Below are 9,799 nucleotides of genomic sequence, written 5' to 3' on the forward strand. Positions count from 1 at the left end.
CTCTTGCCAGACTCGTCAGGCCCCATTCACACTACACCGTAGAATTTGAAACAGCAGCTACCTTTTATGGTTAAGGAGGTTCGCGCTAATTGTTTCTGCGCATCCTTACTGCGAACGAAAATTCACTCGCCACGTCATGCACGAGAGCGCGCGCTAAGTCATAAAATGAACAATGATGGGCAGATGGCCATTGCCATAGCTTTGTCTGGAATTATCGATCTTAGACGTTCGGTGACCTGTATTTTTCTTTTGTTGAATCATTTTCTCTACGGATTTTCTACGTTTAGTGAAAAAATGGAGGAAAGCTATCGACTAGAAAATTGAATTTTTTTTTGTAAAATGCACCATCGAATTCCGTTCTTTTCAGCTATTCGTTTATCTGTGCGATAGTTTCAAATGCCTCTTGAAGGGTTCATTTTTGTGAAAACGTCGGTAACGTTTGGAATTATTTACGCAACAGACCCACCTCTCCAAAATATGACTTAGATCGTTTGCCTCCGTTGACTCGCCTTCGATATTTTTAACTATAAACCCCTGTAGACCATACTGAACTACTTACGTCAATGTTTCAAAATCAGGGTAGTTTTCCACTCGCTTTATCTCTGAAACAAAGTCGGTGACCCCCACTTTTTTTGCATTTCTGACACAAGTAACTCGTTATCTGACTGCCGTAAAAATTTCAAAAATCAATCGACGTGAAAATTTTCGCGCGAACGTCCTTAAGCCTGCCGTCCTCATTAATCCGGTGAAATTGTCCACCGCAAACAAAGTTTTTTGAAAACGCTCCGGCTTCAAACCAGAGGAATTTTATAAACGCAGGCTTTGCGTTTTACTGTCAACGGAAAACGTTTTAAAAACGGCGCATTTCGAAAAGACGTCGTCACGATAATATTGTGATTAACCCAACCCTCAAGAATGCTCCGAGACCGTTTCTGCCGCCGATGATCTCTGAGCGCGTTCTCAAATTTCTCCGGCGTAATGTGGACAGCAAACATTTGATGCGTTTCAGAGTAAAAAGAAAGCTGTTTTTCAAATTTCTCCAGCCTAGTGTGGATGGCAAACATTTGATGCGTTTCAGATTGAAAAAGCCTTTTTTCAAACTTCTCCAGCGTAGAAGGGACGGGGCTTCTTGATATCTTCCCTACGATGAAAAATAGAAAGTCAAGAAAGTAAACGTAACAGTGATAACATTTCCCGGAAGCTAAAATTCTTCCTGCATAGAAACATAAATAGATTCAGCTAATGTGACTAGTCTTGACTTTTTGAATTTGCTCTATATGCAGTCGGTGGCTTGGATTGATTTCCTAAATGGCACTTAAAGTCCAAAGGGTAGAAAACCAAAGAAAAAAGCTTGAATAGACAATATTTTTATGGACTTTCCTTCAAAAGTTTGTCTAAACAACGTTTTTTCAAAGATGATGTTTTCGAAATCTATAGAGTCAACATTCGAGGTGTTTCTTCATTAGTCAGGGACGCCCAACAACGATTTTCTTTCAAAACCTTTAAAACGCTGTGTTGGGCTATCTGGAGTGCTTTTAAAGCTGTGAAGGTTAATTTTAGGCTATGCTATAAATTTTTTTATCTGTTCGGTCATTCTAGCGTTACTTGGGTCTTCTCAAATCTTATGTCTTATGTTACACTTTTTGCCTCAGTTTCTCAAAATCATAACTGACATTTTTTCGGTGACAAAAACGAAATTTTTGTCAAACCAAAAATAACAAGCATTAACTTAATTTTTCTTATTTTACGAAAATTCGAGGTGACAGTTCTCTTGAGACAATCGGAGAGATTTAAGAACTTAATCCGGACAGTTAATTTACCGAAACGATATCCCTGATTAGTCAGTTTGCACAGAATTTTTTTCGGCAGGCCTTAAGAGGTAAACCGGCGAGTTTCATGGTAATAGCTAATATTTTCTATTTATATTGTATATTTTCTACCGAACTATGTGCTTAGGTGGCGTATTGACTTAAGACAAAACGCAGACGGTCATTTGCAGTCAGGAAATTGCCGGAAATCCGTGTGAACTGGTCTCAACTGCTTAAGGCAGGTCCTAAAATTCTAAGTCGGTTTGCTCATAACAAAAGTTACAAAATTGTGCCCGCCGCAAAGACTCAATTCAGTTACGACTTTTATCAAAGCTGAGTTACATGGCTCTGCGTTGTCTTAATTCTTTCTTTTTCTTATATTATACATGTGCTTTTTAAAACTGAGCAAATAGATAACCCGACCAGGCTAGTTGAACGAAGCGCGCGCTAATTTTGATTTTTAATAAATATCATGAATTAAAGTCAGCACTGGCGCAATTTGATTAATTAAAAACGCTGTGAATGTGCACAGGCGGTCTCGCACATTCATAGACAAATTAAAATATTGAAATGTTCTCAAAGAAAGAGCATTAACTTTCTGGCTATCTTATTACACTATGATCGGGGTGAGAGATTCTCGCCAATATCAACTTTCAATTCCCTCGTAAGTTGGCGCGTTTACAGATGCGCCCCACTCGCGTTTTAAGTGCAGGGATCGCAACCGATGCTACATAACTTTTTAAAAATGCTACTTTTAGCGCCCCCCCCCTCCTCCCCCCCCCCCCCCAATCTACGCAAGTGTATTTCACTTGTGGAAGTCGATCGATTTAGACAGCGCTTGGGTGAGAGACTCTTGCCCCTATCAACTTTCTTTTCTCTCGTAAGTTCTCGCGCGTTTAGAGAGGCGCCACACTCGCGTTTTAGGTGCAGGGATCCCAACCAATGGTTACCTAACCTTTTACTTTTAGCCCTCCCCCAAATCTACACACGTGTATTTCACTTGTGAAAAACTATCGATTTGGACAGTGTTTGGTTCGGAAATTCTCGCCCATATCAACTTTCTTTTCTCTCGTAAGTTCTCGCGCGTCTAGAGACGCGCCACACTGGCGTTTTAGGTGCGGGGATCCCAACCAATTCTTACCTAACCTTTCAAACATGCTACTTTTAGCCCTCCCCCAAACCTACACACGTTTATTTCACTTGTGGAAGTCTATCGATTTGGACAGTGCTTGAGTAAGAGATTCTCGCCCATATCAACTTTCTTTTCTCTCGCAAGTTCTCGCACGTTTAGAGATGCGCCACACTCGCGTTTTAGGTGCGGGGATTTTAACCAATGCCAATGCCTTCCCCCAAATCTACACAAGTTTATTTTACTTGTGGAAGTCTATCGATTTGGACAGTGCTTGGATTAGATATTCTTTCCCATGTTAATTTTTTTTTTTCTCCCGCGTGTTCTCGCACGTTAAGTGAGGCGGAACACTCGCCTTTAGATGTGGGGATCCCACACTTTGCTTACCTCGCTTTTTAAAGATGCTAGTTTTAGCCCTCTTCCAAATCTTTAACGTGTATTTTACTTGTGGAAGTCTATCCATTTGAACAGTGCTTGGATGGATATTTTTAACGATGTCAATTTACTTTTCCCTTTTCTTTTCTCGCGCGTTTAGCTATGCGGCACACTCGGACTTTTGGTATCGGGATCTTAAACTATGCTCGCTGGGCTTTTTAAAGAGGCTAGTTTTGGCCCTCTCTTAAATTTACATATGTGTATTTTTTACTTGTAGAAGTCTTTCGATTTGGACAGTGCTTAGGTTGGAGATTCTTGCCCATCTCAAATTTCTTTTCTCTCGTAAGTTCTAGCGCGTTTAGAGATGCGCCACACTCGCGTTTTTGGCGTAGGGACCCCAAAGTATGCTTAAAGGGCTCTTTAAAAATGCTAGATTTGGCCCTCCCCAAAATCTATACACGTGTATTTTACTTGTGGAAGTCTGTCGCTTTGGATGATGCTTGCTATGGAGATTATCGCCCATTTATATTTTTTTCTCTCGCTTGATTTGGCGCGTTCAGAGATTCGCCACACTCGCGATATTGGTGTCGTGCGTTCAAACTATGTTAAATGGACTTTTTAAAGATGCTACATTTCGCCCTTTCTCAAATCTACACACGTGTATTTTACATGTGGAAGTCTAATGCTTTGGACAATGCCTGGGTTAAAGATTCTCGCCCATTTATCTCTTTTTTTCAACCGCGTGTTTTCGCGCATTTAGCGATGCGGCACACTCGCGTTTTTGGTGTGGGGAACCCAAACTATGCTTACGGCGCTCTTTAAAAATGTTAGTTTTGGCCCTCCACCAAATCTACACAAACGTATTTCGCTAGCGGAAAACTATCGATTAGGACAGTGCTTAGGTTGGAGATTCTCGCCCATATCAATTTTCTTTTCTCTCGTAAGTTCTCGCGCGTTTAGAGATGCGCCACATTAGCGTTTTAGGTGCGGGGATCCCAACCAGTGCTTAACTAACTTTTTAAAGATGCTACTTTTAGCCCTCCCCCAAATCTACACACGTGTGTTTCACTTGAGGAAGTCAATCGATTTTGACAGTGCTTGGGTAGAGATTTTTGCTTACATCCATTTTATTTTCTCTAGTAAGTTTTCGCGCGTTTATAGAGGCGCCACACTCGCGGGTTTGTTGTCGGGATCTCAAATTATGCTTACTGGACTTTTTAAAGATGCTAGATTAGGCCCTTTCTCAAATCTACTCACGTGTATTTCACTTATGGTAGTCTCTCGCTTTGCACAATGCTTGGGTTGAAGATTCTCGCCTATTAATATTTTTTTTCTCTCGCGTGTTTTCGCGCGTTTAGAGATGTGCCACACTCGCTATTTTGGTGTCGGCACCTCAAACTATCCTTACTGGAGATTTTAAAGATGCTAGATTTGGCCCTTATTCAGATCTTTACACGTGCATTTCACTCGTGGAAGTCTACCGATTTGGACAGTGCTTGAGTAAGAAATTCTCGCCCATATCAACCTTCTTTTCTCTCGTAAGTTCTCGCGCGTTTAGAGGTGCGCCACACCCGCGTTTTAGGTGCGGGAATCCCAACCAATGCTTACCTAACTTTTTAAAGATGCTACTTTTAGCCGTCCCCCAAATCTACACACGTGTATTTCACTTGTTGAAGTCTATTGATTTGGACAGTGCTTGGATAAGATATTCTCGCCTACATCAACATGTTTTTCGCTAGCAAGTTCTCGCACGTTTAGAGATGCGCCACACTCGCGGTTTTGGTGTCGAGATCTCAAACTATGCTTACTGGACTTTTTGAAGATGCTAGATTTGGCTTTTTCTGAAATCTGCACATATGTATTTCGCTTGCGGTTGTCTGTAGCTTTGGATAATACTTGGGTTGGAGATTCCCGCCCATTTATACTTTTTTTTCTCGCGTTTTCTCGCCCGTTAAGAATGCGCCACCCTTGCGATTTCGGTGTCGCCATCCCAAGATATGCTTACTGGACTTTTTGAAGATGGTAGATTTGGCTCTTTCTCAAATATACACACGTGTATTTCACTTGTGGAAGCCTATCGATTTGGACGGTGTTTGGCTTGGAGATTCTCGCCTATATCAACTTCTTTCCTCTCATAAGTTCTCGCATTTAAGGTGCTGGGATCTCAACCAATGTTTAGCTAACTTTTTAAAGATGCTACTTTTAGCCCTCCCCCAAATGTTCACAAGTGTATTTAACTTGTGGAAGTCTATCGATTTGGACAGTGCTTAGGTGAGAGATTCTCGCCCCTATCTACTTTCTTTTCTCTTGTAAGTTCTTGCGCATTTAAAGATGCGCCACATTCGCGTTTTAGGAGCGGGTATCCCAACCAATACTTACCTAACTTTTTAAAGATGCTACTTTTAGCCCTCCCCCAAACCTACACACGTGTATTTCACTTATAGAAGTCTATCGATTTGAACAGTGATTTGGTGAGAGATTCTAGCACCTATCAACTTTCTATTCTCTCGTAAGTTCCCCCGCGTTAAGAGATGCGCCACCCTCGCGTTTTAGGTGCAGGAATCTCAACCAATGCTCACCTAACTTTTTTAAAGATGCTACTTTTAGCCTTCCCCTAAATCTACACAAGTATATTTCACTTCTGGAAGTCTATCGCTTTGGACAGTGCTTAGGTGAGAGATTCTCGCCCATATCAACTTTTTTTTTCTAGTAAGTTCTCCCGCGTTAAGAGATGCGCCACACTTGCGGTTTTGGTTTTGGGATCTAGAACTATGCTTACTGGACTTTTTAAAGATGCTAGATTTGGCCCTTTTTTCAAATCTACACACGTAAATTTTACTTGTGGTAGTCTGTCGCTTTGGACAATGCTTGGGATGGAGATTCTCGCCCATTTATTTTTTTTTTCTCGCGTGTTTTCGCGCGTTTAGAGATGCGCCACACTCGCGATTTCGGTGTCGGTCTCTTAAACTATGCTTACTGGACTTCTTGAAGATTCTAGATTTGGCCCTTTCTCAAATCTAAACACGTGTATTTCACTTGAGGAAGTCTATCAATTTGGACAGTGTTTAGGATGGAGATTCTCGCCCATATCAACTTTCTTTTCTCTCCTAAATTCTCGCGCGTTTACAGATGAGCCACACTCGCGTTTTAGGTGCGGGGATCACAACCAATGCTTACTTAACTTTTTAAAGATGCTACGTTTAGCCCTCCCCCAAATCTACACACGTGTATTTCACTTGTGGAAGTCTATTGATTTGGACAGTAGTTGGGTAAGAGATTCTGGTCTACATCAACTTTCTTTTCGCTAGTAAGTTTCGCGCGTTTAGAGATGCGGTTTTAGTGTCGGGATCTTAAACTATGTTTATTGGACTTTTTAAAGATGCTAAATTTGGCCCTTTTTCAAATCTACACACCTGTATTTCACTTGTGGAAGTCTGTCGCTTTGGACAATACCTGGGTTAAAATTTTTCGCCCAATTGTATCTTTTTTAAAAAACTCGCGTGTTTTCGCGCATCTAGCAATGCGACAAACTCGCGTTTTTGGTTTGGGGATCCCAAACTATGCTTACGGGGCTCTTTAAAAATGTTAGTTTTGGCCCTCCCCCAAATCTAAACAAACGTATTCCACTTGTGGAAGTCTATCGATTTGGACAGTTCGCATTGGTTGGGATCCCCACACCGAAAACGCGAGTGTGGTGCATCTCTAAACGCGCAAGAACTCACGAAAGATAAGAAAGTTGATTTGGGCGAGAATCTCCAACCTAAGAACTGTCCAAATCGATAGATTTCCACAAGTGAAACACATTTGTGTAGATTTGGGGAAGGGCCAAAACTAGCACTTTTAAAGAGCCCCGTAAGCATAGTTTGGGATCCCCAAACCAAAAACGTGAGTTTGCTGCGTTGCTAGACACGCAGAAAAACACGAGTGAGAAAAAGATATAAATGGGCGAAAATCTTCGACCCAAGCATTGTCCAAAGAGACAGACTTCCACAAGTGAAATACAAGTGTGTAGATTTGTGAAGAGGCCAAATCTAGCATCTTCAAAAAGTCCGGTAGACATAGTGTGAGATCCCGACACCAAAACCGCGAGTGTGGCACATCTCTAAACGCGCGAGAACTTACTACAGAAAAGAAAGTTGATATAGGCGAGAATCTCTCACCCAAGCACTGTCCAAATCGATAGACTTCCACAAGTGAAATACACTTGTGTAGATTTTGGGGAGGGCTAAAACTAGCATCTTCTAAAAGCGAGGTAAGCAAAGTTTGGGATCCCCACATCTAAAAGCGAGTGTTCCGCCTCGCTTAACGTGCGAGAACACGCGGGAGAAAAGAAAATTGACATGGGAAAGAATATCTAACCCAAGCCCTGTCCAAATAGATAGACTTTCACAAGTGAAATACACTTGTGTAGATTTGGGAGATTCGGGAGAGGGCCATTTCTAAAGAGCCACGTAAGCATAGTTTGGGATCCCTACACCAAAAACGCGAGTGTGCCGCATCGCTAATTAAACGCGCGAAAACACGCGCGTGAAAAAAAAGATATAAATGGCGGGTTGGGGGGGGGGGGGGGGAATCTTTAACCCAGGCATTGTCCAAAGCGAGAGACTTCTAGAAGTGAAATACACGTGTGCAGTGTAGATTTGGGGGAGGGCTGAAAGTAGCGCCTGTCTCTTTGGCTAAGATAAGTTCAATCCGCATTGGCTTTCCATTTCCGCTAATAGCGTCAATAACCTCAATAACGTCCTTGAATGAGTTTAGAACTAAAATATGCCAAATTTCTTTCGAACATCTAGGCAATTTTACTTATGTAAATAATAGTTTATTGTACCGTATATAATATGCGATTTTATCTTTTATTCTTATTATCAATACTGTTTTATTTATTTATTATTTATTTATTTATTATTTATTTATTTATTTATTCATTCCTTTAATTATTACTTTCTCGGAGAAATTAGCTATACAGCTACTCTTGTAAATCCGAGGTGAAATAAAAGTGATGTATGTAGTCAATGTGGGAGGCCTAATGAGCAACTCGCTATACTCGGGAGCAGCTCGGGTCCTGAGAGCCCTGCTCGGGATCATTGTGAAGTGAACAGAAATTAGATCACCGAACAGACAAAGTTATCACTAATGAATGCCATTAATGAGTTGATCTCCAACATTTTACCTTCTTTATGATTGAGCCTATATATATTTATTATAAATTACCACAAGTTGTTGAAAAGATAGCTAAGTTCATTGGTAAAGAGCTCACCCTGGCCAAACGAGACCTTATTGCCCAACAAACGTCTTTTGCTGCCACGAGTGTGTTCATTTATGATCCTCGCGGCCTGAGGCGAGCAAGGTTCTTAAAAAGAGGAGTGCTTTTTTGTCGACTATTTCTGACGGAAATGAGGAAGGAAACTTTAAGAACTGGCTATGGAGCTTCTTGAGTTGTAATTTTATGACGAACTGTTTGTAAAGAGGCGATAAAATGTGTAGGGGAATATCAAAGTTAGCCGCTGTGGTAAGTTCGGTTTTACAATAACCTTTTTTGTGCGATTTTTCAAGAGTTTTATTTTGTCAGACTAAATGTTTTAGTTTAAAATACAGCGACGTTTCTCGCGACGTCACAAGTTCTGTCACGATCCCCGTAGTTTGCAAAAAGCGAGGCTCTTTCTCTCTCTCTCTCTCTCTCTCGTGCTTTCCAAACTCTCCGCGTACACCATAACATTGTGTGCATCATTGTAGGTTTATAACTCAGAAACACCTGGAAAATATGTGCTAATTTTGGTAAAAAAACGTTAAGTCTGCATACGAGACAAGTGGCTCACCAGGTCGGAGCTTACTATCCCGGTTTCAGTAGCATAAAGCGACTACGAGCTTTTCTACTTCCCCCTGGATGGGATGCTAGTCCATCGCAGGGCTACCCCCCCCCCCCCCCCCAGCATTAAATTCGCCGGTACACCTTGGTGGAGACTTGGTGGAGACTTGGTGGAGAGACCTGGGCTCGAACCCGGACCGCTCGGTACGGGGTCGGGCGCACTAACCATGAGGCCATCGCGCCTCCGCACATAACGGAAAGGGTCGTTATATTTTCCTTGGTCTTTGCTTGAAAAAACAATTTATTGAAATAAATGTAGGCTTGGTTAGCAGCTGTATTTCAGGAAATAAACCACGCAACTCGTTGATGAATGATACATGAAACATTCTCAGAGCGACATAAAAGGAACGGCCGACAGTCAGTTAAAAGGAATTAATTGATTGATGCGTGATTTCATACCCTGGACCCTTCCAAGGCTGAATATCCAGCGCAGTTTAGTGCCTGACTTTGTTATCGAGGATCCAAAGGTATGCATTGTATCAGATTATGTTACTGCTTTATCCCAAGCAGTGTCAAACCGTGTTAGACGTTTTGTTAGATGACAATTATTCCACACCATGAAAAAGAAACACAGTTTGTTTTCGCAGTAAATATATTTTTTTTATAACATAACTGAAGAAA

Source organism: Orbicella faveolata, unplaced genomic scaffold, assembly GCF_042242905.1.
Source record: "Orbicella faveolata isolate gen_17 unplaced genomic scaffold, um_ofav_v1 contig_12, whole genome shotgun sequence".
In the NCBI taxonomy this organism is placed as follows: Eukaryota; Metazoa; Cnidaria; class Anthozoa; order Scleractinia; family Merulinidae; genus Orbicella; species Orbicella faveolata.